The 15,381-nt window shown below is 44.8% G+C and overlaps 1 pseudogene; it reads left to right on the top strand.

Moving 5' to 3' along the window:
* LOC125537289 lies at positions 1 to 1,315 on the top strand (annotated as a pseudogene).
* The last annotated feature ends 14,066 nt before the right edge of the window (positions 1,316 to 15,381 follow it).

Below are 15,381 nucleotides of genomic sequence, written 5' to 3'. Positions count from 1 at the left end.
ATGCCAGGGCCGATACCTTTCCCACGCGTGTGGACGGCAGTTGGCTGCGCTGTTCTGTGCCGCTGGCCGACCCAGTGTCCGAGCTGCTTGGCGACGACAACCTCCTCATCGAGATCCTCGTCCGCCTCCCTCCGAAGCAGTCCTCGCTCTCCCGTTCGTCCGTCGTATCCAAGCACTGGGGCAGCATCCTCCACAACCCCCAGTTCCGCAAATCCTTCCTCAAGCACCACCGGAAGCCTCCTCTGCTTGGGTTCTTCAGAGGGTATGCTAAAAGCTTCATTCCTGCCATGGACTCGCCTTACCGTATCCCTACTGCCCGCTTCTCCCTGCCCAAGAGCACCATAGCCTACCACACTGATGAAGCATACATGGGCTGCTGCCATGGTCTGTCTGTCCTAATTGACACGAATAAGCATGACACCGTCGTGTGGGATCCCTCTCACCGGCAAAGAGCACATCTTGGCTTTTCCACCAGTATTCCACTCTATGAGGACAAACTCAACCTGGCATGGCGTTGTACTGTGCGTTGATGCCGAAGATGGGCACGTCCATGGAGATTTCTTCTCAAGCCCATTTAAATTGGTTTAGGTCTGCGATGGATTCAGTACACAGGCATCTTGTTCTTTCTATGACTCGTAGCGTTTGGGGCAATATTTTCTCGGTGACCATAGCAAATAATATTTCTGCGACAAGCCACAGCATCCTTGTCGGGAATACACTTTGCTGGTTGATTTGTGGTGGTGAAGTTCTTGTTTTTTATTTCGAAATGCAAAGTCTTGTTGTGATCAAGACGTCGGTGGAAAACCATGTTACCAACGACCGGTGTTTTCAGCTCTTGCGGATGGCTGATGGTGGCCTTGGCCTTGCTGGTTTGTTGGACCCGACGATCCAATTATGGATAGGAAATCTAACTGTGATGGTATTGACGAATGGGTCTTGCTGCGCAAAACCATTCCACTGGATGAGATGCTTCCAAGGAGAATAAGTTATGGATTTTTTGTTGGGTATGATGAGGACACAAATTTGGTTGTTCTATATACGATGATTGGCAACTTCACGCTCCAAATTGACTCGATGCAGATCAAGCATATTGTTAAAAGAAACTAGATATGTCATGACACCTTTCATACCTACAGGAATTTCTATACTACATGTAATTGCTTTGATGCCTGGCCATTGCTAAAGGCTAAATACAATTACATGCTTGTAATGATCTTTTCATCAGAGGGTTTCTAGAAAATGGATAATGGCAATAGCTGCAGGAGTGAAACCATCTGAAATAATTAATCAATTGGAACATCTGGAGGCGGTTTAAGGCTTGTCATGTTTTCTTATTCACTATTCTTCCTTGCAAGAATTAAATTTATATTGATCGATCTTGATATAAATCGTCAACTCATGAATCTTGTGCTCTAGTTTTTATCGAAGAGTAGCACTAGTTTATTAATTTCACGTAGTGCTATGTTATGCTTGTTTTGGAACTCTGGTTTCCCATTCCGTGCATACTTTATTTTGGCTTTATTGTCATAATTGGTACACAACTTACTCGACAATTATTCTGGGTAAATGCATTTTCTGTAAACATATAATACACTAATTCCTTTTTGGACCTGGCAATATATGTGGAGCCACATTGGACTTTTCTTTGAATTTTCATTTGGTTTGGGTTTCATTTTCTTCTAGGCCAGAACTTTGAACACACCTGATATGCTAATGTTCTATCTTTGTCAAACAACTTAGGTAATTTTCTATTTTCTTATACCCTTTTTTGCTTGGTTACCCAATTTACAAGATGGTGCATAGTCTATGCTTGCATTTTCCTTCGTACTAGACATACTAGCCTTGGCATACTAGACATTTTTCTATCGTACTCCGAGCCTCATAAATAGCGTGGCACAAAAAAGTAAATCTGGAATGAGTCAACATTATTGGGAGTTCTGTTTTTTTTGCGTCACATGATTGGTGGCAAGTCACCGATCTCTTAGTTTCAACTGCGATCGTACATAGTTATGTAGCAAGAATCTTGTAAACATGTCAACATACAGCTGCCAGTACAAACTAAATGCTCTGTTATTGTTGTTCTCCATTTGTGTTATCAGTTTGTCGAATAATGATGGGATGATTGAGCTCTGGATATTTGTTCGTATAATTTGCGCTATGGCAAGGTTAATATTTATTTTTGGGAATCATCCATAATTTGTTTTTCTGAGTGGGCATGATAAATTAGTTTGACTGAGATGCGTCAGCAGTTAATAACTGGTGTGAAGTCCACCCCAGAAAAAAAGACAATAACTCGGGATGATGCGCCGATAACTTGGACGTTCACACGGGCGCGGCCAATCGTACGGGTGTAGTGGCGCGTTCACAAAAAAGGGATCAAACGCTCAGCCTATGTATTTCTCATGTAAATAGATAATTTAGTGACATTGGTTATTTACTTTAAACATAATGCATTGACGTGTTAGTGTAGAGGCGCACAAAAAGAAATGGATATTGTAGTCCGCTACTTAAAAGTGTTACCTCATATGATTACATAGCCTCCATTTCATAAATTGCGTACCTGTTGAATTCGTATATGAATATTACATATATTACTTCATAATAGAACCTTAAATCATCCAAGACTAATGAATTTGAATGCAAGAGTAACAATGGTGCATGTACATTATAGCTACATTGGTTGTTTGAAGAAACATCACTGTAACTTTGGCATGCACAACTGAAAAGGTTTATTTAAATAGAAAAAATGTGATATGTGAGTGTCCAATCTTTATAGCGTTGAATCGATATTGTACCTTTGGCCACGATACAAAGTAGATATTGATTTATGTTCAAGCGATGCACGTCCATGATCGCTAGATAATGATACGTGAATGAATTGTGCAATCTCTCTCGCACGCATACATATCTCATTTCCCTGTGGGCATCGGAATCACACACGCGCATTTCGTGTATTTCTCTCCCTCCATCAAGGTTAGAATTCGTCTTTCTACCCTGTCCTACAAGTCTCTCACACAAAAACACACACGCTCTCTCTGTCTAACACGCCCACCCCTTCAATTCCGCCCACCCACAGCCACTAATGTCTCAAAGTATAATAATGTCTCTCACACATAAGCCAAAGGTTAACTCGAGTTACGGAACCATATGAATACATACAATGGGATTCCAGCAGAGTGCCTTTTGTTTTGAGATTTCGCTCGCTCTCTCTCTCTCTTTCTCTCTCTCTCTCTCTCACACACACACACATGCACGCACGCACGCGCGCCCGCACATTGTTTCTCGCTTCATTTTTCGGCACTTGCATGCGCACTGTTTGTTTATTTTCGTGATGCTTTAAGTATGCCTCGCACAAATGCTATCTACCTATCTCTTAATATAACCAGATATGTGTCACACAAACTCCTTCTCCCTACTAGCAAGATGCACATGCATTGCACGGAACATCAAGATGCATTTGCATGAGTAGTTTATCTTGTGGGAGAAAAGGATGAATGAGGGAATGCCTTATTTGCAAATGTGGAGAGGGGTGTGGGTATCTTTTTGCAAATTGTCATAGTTTCCTTGGTATCCATCGGATATAAATCAGATGGCCTATATTGCAGGATGGTAGGAACACACCATCATCACCAACTCTGTTTTTATAAGAGTAGAGATATGTGAGTGCCATTGCCGCCCCCCCCCCCGCCCGCCCCCCACACAGACACCCACACACACACACTTCCCAACACCGAAGGAGTACGGTGACACCTCGATCTTGATATTAATCCATCGACTGGCTTCTCTCTCAAACACACACACACACTACCCGACACCGAAGGAGTAGGTGTCACCTCGATCTTGATAGTAATCTATCTACTCCTCTTTCAAACGCACACACACATACACACACTCGCTAGTTGTGCCTCTGTGCCTACCGCGCACACTCTCGATACGTCTTTCTCTCCCTCCCCCTCCCCCCCCCACCCCAACAATGACAGCAGAAGGGTGACAACTTGATCTGATCGTAGTCTATCAATTGGTTTCTCTCTCAAACATTTTATCTCTGTGCCTCGCTCAGTAGCCCCCTCGATATGTAGACTTCTCGCGCGCGCACAGCTGTAGTGACGATGACGCTGAACCCAGTGTGCCTTGTTTTTATCGGCCTCATGTGATAGTTTTCACCCTGTTATCTGTTAATTAACAAGGCAACCTTTTCTTTGTTACTACTAGTGAATCTGAAATCATTCAGGGCAGACATAAAATATATCATTTCAACCCAATTATCGCAGTAACTATTTTAAAAGAAACTAGCTAGATGTCCGTGCGTTGCATGGAACATCAAGATGCATTTGTATGAGTAGTTTATCTTGTGAGAGAAAAGGATGAACGAGGGATAGCCTTATTTGCGAACATGGAGAGGGGTGTGGGTATATTTTTGCAAAATTGCCATAGTTCCCTTCCTATCCGTCAGATATAAATTCGACGGCCTATATTGCAGGATGGCACGCACACCATCATCACCAACTCTGTTTTCTACTCCCTCCGTCCGAAAATACTTGTCATCAAAATGGATAAAAAGAAATGTATCTAAAACTAAAATACGTCTAGATACATTTCCTTTTATCCATTTTGATGACAAGTATTTCTGGACGGAGGGAGTATTTGTCTTTTTAGAGATTTCAACCAGTGACTACATATGGAGCAAAATGAGTGAATCTACACTCTAAAATATGTCTACATACACATCCGTATGCGGTAGTCCATTTGAAATCTGAAAAAGACAAATATTTAGGAACGGATGGAGTATAAGAGTAGACATGGATATATATCTCCAGCATGGTCTACAACAAAAATGTGTTGGACTAGTTAGCGCCGGATGCTCGCAACACGATGACATGAGTTCGAATTCTGTCTTTAACTTTAGATTTTTGTATTATATATTACTTATTTAATATATACTTCTTTTGCTACTGTACTGATAGTGGAACCCACACAGTACTTAGAATACAAGATTAAGGATGGGCTTGTTTCTTTTTAACTTTCTGTACGAAGCTGTAGCCACCCTGCAAGTCACGTGTACACTGTACATGCAATTAACTTTTTATAGAGGAACAATCATACACGCAATTAACTCAAATGGATTGGATGTCACTCTATTATTTCTAGCATAAGAGCATCTCCAATGGCAGCCGGCAAATTTCCTCCCGCTTCCTTCCACGGAGGACGACATCAAACGCCAGCGGCATACATTTTCCCAACTCTAACCAACCAGATGAAATTCATGCAAATACGGATTGATTTCATATAAGCATGAAGGATTTCGTATAAAAAGCCGGATCTTCATATAAACATGATGGATTTCATTACATTTACATGAACTAAGTGGTGCCAATCCGGCTCTCTTGGTATAATTAATACTCCCTCCGTCCGGAAATATTTGTCCTAGAAATGGATGTATCTAGACTTATTTTAGTTATAGATACATACGATTTATCCATTCTTAGAACAAATATTTCCCGCCAGCTAGGGAGGGAGTACATAATCTAAATGGCCGCCCGCGGATCCCTTTGTCTTCCTCATGTCCATCAGACACTTGCGGGGTCGACGAAGGTCCTCGAAAGAGACGAAGTAGCAAAGAAACCACCTGAATGCGCAGTCGTCGCCTCGGCGGTGGCCTTCATGGGTCCCAAGTGGCGGCGGCCTCCCGTGTTCTACTTCTCCCCGATGATGGTGGCGGACACGGAGAAGCTGGCCACCGACTCGTCGCTCTCCACGCACCCGGCTTCTGTCTCTGCCTGCATGGCGCTGCTGCGGGCACGGGAGGCGCGACCGCCGCAGACACTGGTGGCGCGGTACGACGCGGCAGCGACAACGCACGTACCGGCGTGCTCGCCGCCGTGCCAGCGTGGAGCAACTCGCCACTCCTCATCGAGCTGAACTGGAGCGGCGACTTGCTGAACCACGCGCCTACTTGGGGCAGCAACTGGCTCCGTCGGGCCAAGCGAGGTTGGTGAAGCACCGAGCAGCCTCGCCTGTAACCGGAGGGCTCGGCGGGCCACCCAGCCGGGTAATATGCCGGAGAACGGCTCCTCAGAAGCCATCGGAACAGTGGAGAAAATGGTGAAGGAGGAGATGGGGGAGCGGCGGAGGGGTGTGATTGTGGCCCACTGTCTGTCTAGCCTCATGTAAATAGAGGGCGGACGGTAGGAGCTTGGCCGGCGTCTGGCCTATTTTAAAATGAGGGCGGACGGGAGGAGCTCGGCCGGTGTTGCGTTTAATTCCGGCCCGCTCATGAATGGACGTGTGGCCAGAGTAGGATTCTCGGTTTGCATGCGGGTTTAACGAAGGGGTTTGATGGAGGCGAGGAGGTGTGTTCAGTCGAGCGTGCAGCGGGCGGCGCAGTACTATTCTATTTGACAGCAGTAATGAGCCATCAAATCACAAAGGCCCTCGCCTCCCGTGAAACTGACAAAGCTAGACTGCCCCGCCCTCTAGCCTTTTAAAAAATGTATACTTTTGTATAGTAGTATAGTATCGATGGATTGCGCCATGGAGCAAAACTTGAAATTAAAAAAGGATGGTACATATAGAGAGCGCTCGTCGCCAAATTATGCATATAGTACTATTAAAAAAGCTAGTACGTGCTTAAATGGGGTGCTAAATTCTACTAAAGAAATAATAGTATGTATGTACTGAAGAGTTAAAGTAACGAGAAGAAACATAACATAGTTCTGTTGGGGGCTCAGCACAACACACCCCTCAAATTAGACTAAGCACACCTGAAATTAAACTATGCAACTAATCCGGTAGACAATGCATTAGAACCACCATGAGCAACGACACTGCCACCTTACTCGGAGTCCTCGTCCACGTCCTCGACATCGTCCTTGTCCCTCTTCCTCTTGGCCGATACTTCTTTGCTTGAACCACACACTTGGCTCTTGCTCTTCATCCAACCCTTGTAGATATGGAAACAAAGGTAGCCATCCATTGCAGCGTAGTGGATGTGGTCTATATCTAGTACATTCTGCTGCCATGCATGACGATGAAACATGTAATGAGGTTTCTCCAGTTTACCGTACGTAGGATGAACCATGGCTCCTGCCAGGGTCAGCATTGAAGGCTGACCACTGGAGGGCAGCAGCCGATTCTTCTGGAGGTCGAAGGGGTTGCCTACAACGAGGCCTATCCGACCGAGGACTCTTTTGTCGTTCGTAAAGTCTACAGTAACGAATTTGACTAGGTCGCTCTTGAGGAAGTTCTTAAAATCCTGGCATTCAACGTCGGCATGGCATATGTGGTAGACCAAGCATAAGTCATGCACGCAAACCTGGATCACAGCGGGCTTCTTCCTCTCTTCCTCCTTTAGATTCTTCTCTCGTCCTAGGATTGTGGTTTACTCAACATCTAGCCCAGCGACCCACTCATCATTTGAGTTTTCGAACATGCGTCTGAAGCGAGCAAGGCATCCTTTCACTGTCGCGAAAGAACTGGTGTAGATGATGTCAAACTCATCGCCGGTGATGGTTCTAACCTTGTACTCACCGCCAATCATGGAGATTTGGGACGCCATGGATTTGGGAGGACGGTTAGGGTTAGTGGAACTGCCGTAATGTAAAAGGACGGGACGACTAGGAGCGAACCGCCGTAATATTAAAGGACGTGTGGGGACGAGTAGGAGCGAACTGCCAGCTTGCGAACGGCAGGGTAGTGGCTTTCCATTCTCCCATGATACGGGCTTCCGAGAGCCCTTGGATCTGAGATCGAACGGTTGCATGGTATGATTCTAGACCTATGGGTCAATATCCTATCCTGGAGGGTTATTTTGCAAATTTTCAGCAACTTAGCATGCGACCGTACGATCTCAGATCCAAGGCTTGCCAGCAGTCTGTATCATGGTCGCGCCTACCACGACCGTCGCGTCACTCGCGCGGTCGCGCCCTTGGAGATTTAACACGGTGTGTTAGGCTATCTGATGTTGGCATGTCATACATAGTCATCACTGAGTCACTCATACTACAACAAGGTTAGCTATAAGGTTGGCTATAAGTGTATTTTTTTACTTCTCTCAATCTCTTTCTTTGTACGGTAGTATTTATTGCATTTGCCAAGGAGTGACCTCTTCCAATGAAATGGTGCTTAGATGAGGTGCTAAGGGCATTAAATGGCTTAGCAATCAACTCCCCAATGCATAGGTGCTTATTAATTTTTTGTTGCTAAGTTTGCTTCATTTAATTAGCTATAGACTCAAAATTGTCTTTTCACCTAGGTACACGCGCTTAGCATCGTTTCTTCCTTGGGTCGCCAAACTAGTCTCTCTCTTCTTAATTAACTTGCCACATCAGTCTTTATGCCTATGTGGCAAGCTTAGCACCTATAGGAGCAAGTAAGTACAATAGTGGGCTATAAGCCCTCTTTACATGGCATTTTTTCATATGTGGAGGAAAGAGGTAAGGAAAAAGTGGAGAAGTGGGCTCTTATGCAAGAGACAGCCTCTACATGGTGGAGCATTGGGTGAGGCACCTATATGGAGGTGGTCAGGAATCGGGAGACTCGCGCTGGTCGTAGCGCCACAGTTAAAATGATAATGGCAAGTCAAATCATGGGGCCCACCTGTCCAGCAGTAACTCATTGTCAAATCACACAGCCCTACATTTGCAGCAGCCTACTCCCTCATCTTCTCGCGTCTCTGTCGAACCGACTAGGCAGAACTGCCCCGCCTACCGCGCAGGAAAAGCCCCGCCCTCGACTTTTAAATAGTACAGTATACTCCCTCCATCTAGGTGGCCTTCCACTATGTAGTCGATGCCAAATGCATTAAAATACTACCGGCTGGGCAGCGATGCCCTGAAGATTTCATTTGGCACCGGTCTCACAATGTTGCATTCCTAGCCTGACAAAAAATGGGACCCAGATGCTCTATTCACATGAGTTTCCTTAGCCTGGTTAGCTCTTTGAAGTGGGCCATGAGCCAATTGTTTATTGATTTCTACATTTGGCACCGGGTGGGCAACAGGACAGCTACTTTCTTCGGTTTCCTAAATTTTTTTATGGCACCGGCTGGGCAATGGAGGGCATCTGTGCAAAATAAACCAGAAGTGGATTTGGCACCGCTTTTGGCCTACATAGTGGAAGTCATCTTAGATTGTGCACCGTGACCAAGGTGGAGAGGAAAACGAGAGAACTTAATGTTTATTTGCTACTCCCTCCATCCCATAATGTAAGATGTTTTTTGACATAGTGTCAAAAAACATCTTACATTATGGGATGGAGGGAGTAATTAATATCATTGTGTGCAACAAACTGACCACTGCATGTCATGTTTGATAGTCTCAAGTCACTAAAAGCATACAAACCCCACATCTCTTATTGGTTGATTCCTCTATTTATGTCAAAATATAAGAAACAACGTGAGAGTTAATGCACCGCGCCTATGTGTTCTGGGACTATTTGGTTTTCGTAAGATGACTTACTCACCTAGACGGAGGGAGTATTCGATTTGACAGCGGGCGGTGCAGTTCCCGATACGGCTTTAATGTAGACGAGGGAGGGAGTAGCGGTTCCTGAAATGTTGAACGACCAATGCATCCTCCTTCAATTAATGCATGAGGGAAGTAATAGGAGGAGGGCCGGGAAAAGAGGCTGCACGATGTGAATGCAAGGCAGTTTTCCCTCATATAGAGGTGCCCCTCCATTCCAATGCATCTACCACATCGTACGCACCTAAGCATTTGCCTAAGCACCTACACTAAGCGCAAAAGAGCTCACTCCAGACCCATGGCAGAGATGCGCGTGAGCGGCCAACGATTGTGACAGATGGTCCATGACGCCGGCCTGCGGCATGGCACCGAGGATCGTCTCCAGACGGTGTTGGAGACCGGCTGGTGGATGGCCGCCGTCGATGCCAACTACGACTCTTAGTTGGACCAGATGATCATTGCCACCAGCAACAAGTTCACCATCCTCAAGAAGCTCGCGGACGACATCGCCGTACTCCTCCAGCCCGCGCGCCCGGGCTCCTCAGTGCCTGCCATCCTAATCGGCCTCCATGGTCGGAACCTCTTTCAATCACTGGTGGCCCTGCGACTGCTCACCGATGCCATGAAGAATGTCCACCTGGAGGTCACGCTCGCCGCGAGGCGCCTCGCCCTGCAAGAATTCGTCGACCTACATATCCACATGTACGAGGAAATCTTGTACATAGGTATCTACAAGGCCAGTGAGGACGCTACAACGTTGGCCTTCCTCAACCGGCTGGAAGCCTTGGATGCCTTTGCTGAGAAGCACCTCGACCTCGCCACAAAAGCTGCCGCTCCTTAGTCGTCGGTCGGTGGCCCGGGGCACTAAGTTGAGGAGGATGAGGTCGTATGTTGATGGATGCATCTTTCTTCTTGCCTTCTGTTACCACCACTGCGATCACATCATCGTGGCCTTAATTCTTATTGTGTTGTTGCATTCTCGTTCCAGTCAATACCGACATGTGCGGTCCCTTTGCTTAATTATATGCATCACTATAACTAGTACTCCATCCGTCAATTAATAAGTTGTGCTTACCTTTTCCATCAACTTCGTGCAATGCGCAGGCATCTTGCTAGAAACACTAGAACATGTCAGACTGCGTGTGACCAAACCGATGACGCGCCAACCTAGCTACTACGTACCCTGCTTATCTGGCGGAAATAGCCCCTCCCTAGCGTTTCCAATCGTTATTTCTATCTATCGATCGTGCCAAGGAGCAGAAATGTTACAATTTATACATGTTTCTCTACTCCAACTCCTATAAAAGACTCAGTTGGTGATGGTGGTGTGTCTGCCATCCGTCATTTCTGACCATTAGATCTGCATCTAACGGCTATGAGGTAATTTGTGGCATTTTTGCAACAATACCACTTCTCTACTCCAATTTGCAGAAAACCCCTTATTATCTTGAAACCAACCACATCCCTCCCTCACCTCATCAAAACAGCCTGAGAAATATATTTTGAGTGAAAATTACTCCCTTCGTTCCTAAATATTTGTCTTTCTAGAGATTTCAATAAGTGACTACATACGGAGCAAAATGAGTGAATCTACACTTCAAAATATGTCTATATAATCCGTATGTGATAGTCCATTTGAAATCTCTAAAAAGAAAAATATTTAGGAACGGAGGGAGTAATATATTAGGAGTATATCAAAACAAGAGTGATTTCTATCAAGTTTGTGAACAAGTACCACTATTCTACAACTTTGGATCCATCGCAACACACGGGCACATTGCTAGTAAAAGGAAAAGGCCTGCCGCGTTCGCGTCGCACCCCCACACGCCCGGGAATCGGGATTACTCCACGGCCCGTCCGGAATAACACATAGCTTAGGGAAGGCGTGTTGCCTAGCATTTTCACTTTCATGTGGGACCGCCGTTGAGAAAACCGACTATTGGCAAACCGCACCCCGCTCGCCACCGGGTTGGAAAACAGAAACGAGGGGAAGATCTAGCTGTAGCACGGAAGCCAAGAAATTTGGTGTCAGATGGGGCTCGTTGATAGAGTAGGAGCATTCCGTACTAGTACTACTCCTACTAGTACCAAGTTTGTACTATACAACTAGTACTACCACTATACAACTAGTAGGTATGTGCACGGCACAGCATCGTAGGAACAAAAAAGGGGAAGATCTTGTTTTGGGTGATTTATCTTTTTTCAGTCAACGTAGTATGAATAATAGGATGTGGGGGCACCCATGAAGCTTATGTGGCTTGGTTGCATGGCTACGAAAGGTTAGAGAAAAATAAATAGATAATGTGTTTAGAGTGCACTCCACTAAATAGATATACTTTGGATCCATTACAATGGGTCGGCACATCTATATTTATACCCCCAATATAGTGTGTGAAAAACTTTGAAAGTTGGTCGTTGGATAAAGCCAATCCGACGGTAAAAATATGGCAAATCCGAGCACTACTGGCCGTTGGATATCATCTACATTCCACCAGATTCTATCACATGTAAAATCTAGAAGACTCCATGGTTGAACTTAATTCATGACTAACTTTGCCACAACTAAGCTTAGGCAAAGTTATTAGTTCTTCAAAATGAGAGCCACAAGTTGGCAAGCCTAAGGGAATCTTGCCACATTTTTTGTGTGTATGTCATGTGGGGCCTTAGTGTGGCCTGCCCAAGGTGTGGCTTGAACCAAACACTCACCTAAGTTAGTCAAACTTGCCGAACCTTACGTGTGGCAATCTTTGGCAACATTGTATGATAAAGTGTGGCATTGCTAGGCCTAAAACCAAACAACCCCTGTGTTTGCCACAAAAATGTGGCTAACAAAATGGCCACCACAAGTGTGGAAAGATTTGGAAAGAAGTTGAGTCTATGACATGTGGACCATGTAGCTAGAAAAGTGTGGCAAGCCACAAGTGTAGCAATGAACCAAACACATGCCTAAGATATTGTGGCACGCCTAAGCTTAGGCGTGGCAACTTTAGGCTGCAAACCAAACATCTATATCTATACCCCTATATAGTGTGTGAATAACTTTGAAAGTTGGTCATAGGATGAAGCCAATCCGACGGTACAAAGATGGCAAATCCGAGCACTACTGGCCGTTGGATATGATCTACATTCCACCAGATTTTGCCACATGTAGAATCTAGAAGACTCCACATGTAGAAGCATAATGCACAAACCACTAGAATCTCATGCGTGCAATGCACGTGTACCTTACTAGTAGTTGGTAGTAGTAGGAAACAAATTCCGGGTTTGGCATGATCTCGTACTACAGGAGCACCACAAGGCCTGCCGTAGGAGCTACATTTCCCTCTCGGGGCCCACGGGACCGAACTTCAGTGGCTTAGTGCCCGGCCTATGAGTCAATGACATGCGGACCTTAAATGCGGCTGGCCCACATGTCATTCTCATGGTGGTGGCTTGGTTTGCGACTCACTCGTTGACCGGCGGGTGCTACCTCTTGAGCACTGCGTTGGTTTTCCCTTGAAGAGGAAAGGGTGATGCAGCAAAGTAGTGTAAGTATTGTTCATAGATAGTAGGCCAAACCAAACTGATAATTCGAAGAGACTTGCAAAGATAACCAATCATACATAAAAGAATTCAGAGAAGATTCAAATATTGTTCATAGATAAACTTGATCATAAACCCACAATTCATCGGATCTCGACAAACACACTGCAAAATAAGATTACATCGAATAGATCTCCACGAGAGAGGGGGAGAACATTGTATTGAGATCCAAAAAGAGAGAAGAAGCCATCTAGCTAATAACTATGGACCCAAAGGTCTGAGGTAAAATACTCACATATCATCGAAGAGGCTATGGTGTTGATGTAGAAGCCCTCCGTGATCGATGCCCCCTCCGATGGAGCTCCGGAACAGGCCCCAAGATGGGATCTCACAGGTACAGAAGGTTGCGGCGGTGGAATTAGGTTTTTGGCTCCGTATCTGGTAGTTTGGGGGTACGTAGGTATATATAGGAGGAAGGAGTACATCGGTGGAGCAACATGGGACCCACGAGGGTGGAGGGCGCGCCTACCCCCAGGCGCGCCCCCCTACCTCGTGCCCTCCTGGTTGATGTCTTGACGTAGGGTCCAAGTCCTCTGGATCACATTTGTTCCGAAAATCGCGTTCCCGAAGGTTTTATTCCGTTTGGACTCCGTTTGATATTCTTTTTCTGCGAAACTCTGAAATAGGCAAAAAACAGCAATTCTGGGCTGGGCCTCCGGTTAATAGGTTAGTCCCAAAAATAATATATGAGTGTATAATAAAGCCCGATAATGTCCAAAACAGAATATAATATAGCATGGAACAATCAAAAATTATAGATATGTTGGAGACGTATCAAGCATCCCCAAGCTTAATTCCTGCTCGTCCTCGAGTAGGTAAATGATAAAAACAGAATTTTTGATGTGGAATGCTACTTAGCATAATTTCAATATAATTCTTCTTATTGTGGCATGAATGTTCAGATTTGATATGATTCAAGATAAAAGTTTAATGTTGACATAAAAACAATAATACTTCAAGCATACTAACTAAGCAATTATGTCTTATCAAAATAGCATAGCCAAAGCAAGTTGTCCCTACAAAATCATATAGTCTGGCTATGCTCCATCTTCCCCACACAAAATATTCATATCATGTATGACCCCGGTTTTAGCCAAGCAATTGGTTCATACTTTTAACGCGCTTCAGCCTTTTCAACTCTTACGCAATACATGAGCGCAAGCCATGGATATAGCACTATGGTGGAATAAGGTATAATGGTAGGGGTTATGTGGGAAGACAAAAAAAGGAAGAAAGTATCACATCAACGAGGCTAATCAACGAGCTATGGAGATTCCCATCAATTGATGTTAATGCGAGGAGTAGGGATTGCCATGCAACGGATGCACTAGAGCTATAAGTGTATGAAAAGCTCAAAAAGAAACTAAGTGGGTGTGCATCCAACTTGCTTGCTCACGATGACCTCGGGCATTTGAGGAAGCCCATCATTGGAATATACAAGCCAAGTTCTATAATGAAATTTCCCACTAGTATATGAAAGTGACAAAATGAGAGACTCTCTATTATGAAGATCACGGTGCTACTTTGAAGCACAAGTGTGGTAAAAGGATAGTAACATTGTCCCTTCTCTCTTTTTCTCTCATTTTTTATTGGGCCTTTTCTCTTCCTTTTTTATTATGGCCTCTTTTTTTAGTCCGAAGTCTCATCCCGACTTGTGGGGGAATCATAGTCTCCATCATCCTTTCCTCACTTGGTACAATGCTCTAATAATGATGATCATCACACTTCTATTTACTTACAACTCATGAATTACAACTCAATACTTAGAACAAAATATGACTCTATATGAATGCCTCCGGCGGTGTACCGGGATATGCAATGAATCAAGAGTGACATGTATGAAAGAATTATGAACGGTGGCTTTGCCGCAAATACAAGGTCAACTACATGATCATGCAAAGCAATATGACAATAATGGAGCGTGTCATGATAAATGAAACGGTGGAAAGTTGCGTGGCAATATATCTCGGAATGGCTATGGAAATGCCATGATAGGTAGGTATGGTGGCTGTTTTGAGGAAGATATAAGGAGGTTTATGTGTGATAGAGCGTATCATATCACGGGGTTTGGATGCACCGGCGAAGTTTGCACCAACTCTCAAGGTGAGAAAGGGCAATGCACGGTACCAAAGAGGCTAGAAAATTGTGGAAAGGTAAGTGTGCGTATAATCCATGGACTCACATTAGTCATAAAGAACTCATATACTTATTGCAAAAATTTATTAGCCCTCTAAGCAAAGTATTACAATGCATGCTCCTAGGGGAAGGGTTGGTAGGAGTTAACCATCGCGCGATCCGGACCGCCACACAAAGGAAGAAAATCAACAAATACCTCATG

The sequence above is a fragment of the Triticum urartu genome, chromosome 2 (genome assembly GCF_003073215.2).
Source record: "Triticum urartu cultivar G1812 chromosome 2, Tu2.1, whole genome shotgun sequence".
In the NCBI taxonomy this organism is placed as follows: Eukaryota; Viridiplantae; Streptophyta; class Magnoliopsida; order Poales; family Poaceae; genus Triticum; species Triticum urartu.
This window is presented reverse-complemented; position numbering and strand designations above follow the sequence as displayed.